Source organism: Arachis stenosperma, chromosome 1 (assembly GCF_014773155.1).
Source record: "Arachis stenosperma cultivar V10309 chromosome 1, arast.V10309.gnm1.PFL2, whole genome shotgun sequence".
Classification (NCBI taxonomy): Eukaryota; Viridiplantae; Streptophyta; class Magnoliopsida; order Fabales; family Fabaceae; genus Arachis; species Arachis stenosperma.
Genome location: NC_080377.1, coordinates 90,935,824 through 90,940,129, shown reverse-complemented (window position 1 = coordinate 90,940,129; position 4,306 = coordinate 90,935,824). Strand labels below are relative to the sequence as shown.

Here is a 4,306-nt window from a genome sequence, read left to right as displayed (position 1 = left end):
AAAATACTTACTAACAATTAATGATTTGATTCAACATTTCAAGTATGTTGCTTTTTCTGTTGAGAAAGGTTTAATGTCTGAATCATGCCTTTCAAATTTCTTGTTAGCCAAGTTATTAATTTTCAAAATCAAATTTTTTTTTAAATTGTTTTTCAAATCATATCTTCTCAGTCATATCTTTTTAAAACCATAACTTTTCAATCATATCTTCTTAATCAGATCTTTTTCAAAATAGTTTTCAATCATATCTTTTTGATTTCTAATTTCAAAATCTTTTTCAAAAATCACTTTATTTCTTTCCCAATCTTATTTTTCGAAAATAATTTACTATTTTTCAAAATTTCTTTTAATTAATTCACTTTAATTTTCGAAAATTTCTTCCCCTCTGCTCACATCCTTCTATTTTTGGACTAACACTCCTCCTCAATGCACAATTAGAACTCTATCTTTCTTGATAAGTTCGAATTCTTCTACCTCTTCCTTCTATTTTTCTTTTCCTCTGACACCTCAAGGAATCTCTATACTGTGACTTTACTGCACCTACTCCCAATTTCTATGGGAGAAGCATCTCTATCCCTGCCATTGGAGCAAACAACTTTGAGCTTAAGCCTCAATTAGTTTCTCTAATGCAACAGAATTGCAAGTTCCATGGACACTGAATTCTTGCAAATATGTGACACTGTCAAGACCAATGGGGTTGACCCTGAAGTCTACAGACATATGCTATTCCCTTTTGCTGTAATAGACAAAGCTAGGATATGGTTGGACTCACAACCTAAAGAAAGCCTGAACTCTTGGGAAAAGCTAGTCAATGCCTTCTTGGCAAAGTTCTTTCCACCTCAAAAATTGAGTAAGCTTAGAGTGGAAGTCTAAACCTTCAGACAGAAGGAAGGTGAATCCCTCTATGAAGTTTGGGAAAGATACAAACAATTGATCAGAAAGTGTCCCTCTGACATGCTTTCTGAATGGAGCATCATAGGTATCTTTTATGATGGTCTGTCTGAACTGTCCAAGATGTCATTGGACAGCTCTGCTGGATGATCTCTTCATCTGAATAAGACGCCTCCAGAAGCTCAAGAACTCATTGAAATGGTTGCAAATAACCAATTTATGTACACTTCTGAAAGGAATCCTGTGAACAATGGGACGAATCAGAAGAAAGGAGTTCTTGAAATTGATACTCTGAATGCCATATTGGCCTAGAACAAAATATTGACTCAGCAAGTCAATATGATTTCTCAAAGTCTGTCTGGAATGCAAGCTGCACCAGGCAGTACTAAGGATACTTCATCTGAAGAAGAAGCTTATGATCCTGAGAACCCTTCAATGGAAGAGGTAAATTACATGGGAGAACCCTATGGAAACACCTATAATCCTTCATGGAGAAATCATCCAAATCTCTCATGGAAGGATCAATAGAGACCTCAACAAGGTTTCAACAATAATGGTGGAAGAAACAGGTTTAGCAATGGCAAGCCTTTTCCATCATCTTCTCAGCAACAGACAGAGAATTCTAAGCAGAGCCACTCTGACTTAGCAACCATGGTCTCTGATCTAATCAAAACCACTCAAAGTTTCATGACTGAAACAAGGTCCTCCATTAGAAACTTGGAGGCACAAGTGGGTCAGCTGAGTAAGAAAGTTACTGAACTCCCTCCTAGTACTCTTCCAAGCAATACAGAAGAGAATCCAAAAGGAGAATGTAAGGCCATCAACATGGCCAAACTTGGAGAGGAGGAAGAGGTAGTGATCGCCACTGAGGAAGACCTTAATGGACGTCCACTAGCCTCCAATGAGTTCCCTAATGAGGAACCATGGGAATCTGAGGCTGACACCGAGACCATAGAGATTCCATTGGATTTACTTCTGCCATTCATGAGCTCTGATGAGTATTCTTCCTCTGAAGAGGACGAATATGTCACTGAAGAGCAAGTTGCTAAATATCTTGGAGCAATCATAAAGCTAAATGACAAGTTATTTGGTAATGAGACTTGGGAGGATGAACCCCCTTTGCTCACCAAAGAATTGGATGACATAACTGGGCAGAGATTACCTCAAAAGAAACAGGACCCTGGAAGGTTCTCAATACCTTGTACCATAGGCACCATGACCTTTAAGAAGGCTATGTGTGACTTAGGGTCAAGCATAAACCTCATGCCTCTCTCTGTAATGGAGAAGCTAGGGATCTTTGAGGTGCAAGCTGCAAGAATCCCACTAGAGATGGCAGACAATTCAAGAAAACAAGCTTATGGACTTGTAGAGGATGTTCTGGTAAAGGTTGAAGACCAGTACATCCCATCTGATTTCATAGTCCTAGAGACTGGGAAGTGCATGGATGAATCCATCATCCTTGGCAGACCCTTCCTAGCCACAGCAAAGGCTGTGATTGATGTTGACAGAGGAGAATTGATCATTCAAGTGAATGAAGAATCCTTTGTGTTTAAGGCTCAAGGATATCCCTCTGTTACCATGGAGAAGAAGCATGAAGAGCTTCTCTCAAAATAGAGTCAAGCAGAGCCCCCACAGTTAAACTCTATGTTTGGTGTTGGGAGGCCACAACCAAATTCTAAGTTTGGTGTTGAACCCCCACATTCAAACTCTAAGTTTGGTGTTGGGAGGTTCCAACATTGCTCTGAGCATCTGTAAGGCTCCAAGAGAGCCCACTATCAAGCTACTGACATTAAAAAAGCGCTTGTTGGGAGGCAACCCAATGTTATATTTATCTATTTTTCTTTGTTATTTTATGTTTTCTGGTTGATAATCATGTGAAGTCACAAAATCAATTGAAAAAGAAAAAACAGAAAGGAAAATAGCACACCTTGGAGGAAAACCTTGCTGGCGTTTAAACGCAAGTAAGGGCAGCAAATGGGCATTTAACGCCCAGTCTGGCACCATTCTGGGCGTTTAACGCCAGAAAGAGGTATCAGACTGGCGTTTAATGCCAGGAATGGGCAAGAAGCTGGTGTTAAACGCCAGAAATGGGCACCAGCCCGGCGTTTAACGCCAAGATTGGCAGAAGGAGCATTTTTGCTCTCCACTTGGTGCAGGGATGAATTATCCTTGACACCTCAGGATCTGTAGACCCCACAGGATCCCCACCTACCCCACCACTCTCTCTCTTCTTTCTTCTTTTGCTCAAGGACGAGCAAACCTTCTAAGTTTGGTGTGGTAAAAGCATTGCTTTTTGTTTTTCCATAACCATTTATGGCACCTAAGGCCGGAGAAACCTCTAGAAAGAGGAAAGGGAAGGCAAAAGCTTCCACCTCTGAGTCATGGGAGATGGAGAGATTCATCTCAAGGGTGTATCAAGACCACTTCTATGAAGTTGTGGCCATGAAGAAGGTGATCCCTAATGAGCGGATAATTTGTACGCTTTTTGGCATTGTTTTTAGTATGTTTTTAGTATATTTGGTTTAGTTTTTAGTATATTTTTATTAGTTTTTAGTTAAAATTCACTTTTCTGGACTTTACTATGAGTTTGTGTGTTTTTCTATGATTTCAGGTATTTTCTGGCTGAAATTGAGGGACCTGAGCAAAAATCTGATTCAGAGACTGAAAAGGACTGCAGATGCTGTTGGATTCTGACCTCCCTACACTCGAAGTGGATTTTCTGGAGCTACAGAAGCCCAATTGGCGCGCTCTCAACGGCGTTGGAAAGTAGACATCCTGGGCTTTCCAGCAATATATGATAGTCCATACTTTGCCCAAGATTTGATGGCCCAAACCGGCGTTCAAAGACACCTTCAGATTTCCCAGCGTTAAACGCCGGAACTGGCACCAAAATGGGAGTTAAACGCCCAAACTGGCATAAAAGCAGGCGTTTAACTCCAAGAAGAGTCTCTACACGAAAATGCTTCATTGCTCAGCCCAAGCACACACCAAGTGGGCCCGGAAGTGGATTTTTATGTCATTTACTCATCTTTGTAATTCTTAGGCTACTAGTTTCCTATAAATAGGACCTTTTACTATTGTAGTTTCATCTGGGTTCTTCTGGTTCCCTCTCTGGGGCCAAAACCAATGATCACTCTTGTTCTTATGTATTTTCAACGGTGGAGTTTCTACACACCATAGATTAAGGTGTGGAGCTCTGCTGTTCCTCGAGTATTAATGCAATTACTATTGTTCTTCTATTCAATTCCGCTTGTTCTTTGTCCAAGATATCACTTGTTCTTCAACTTGATGAATGTGATGATCCGTGACACTCATCATCATTCTCACCTATGAACGTGTGACTGACAACCACCTCCGTTCTGCCTTAGATTGGGTGAATATCTCTTGGATTCCTGATACACGATGCATGGTTGAT

At 40.5% G+C, this 4,306-nt stretch overlaps 1 non-coding gene across 1 annotated transcript; it reads right to left on the bottom strand.

Annotated features, from left to right (window-relative positions):
- Nucleotides 1-852: 852 nt before the first annotated feature.
- On the bottom strand, nt 853-960 carry LOC130954066 (small nucleolar RNA R71). The gene has a single exon (XR_009076167.1). It is a non-coding gene; the product is annotated as a small nucleolar RNA R71 (small nucleolar RNA).
- Nucleotides 961-4,306: the final 3,346 nt, after the last annotated feature.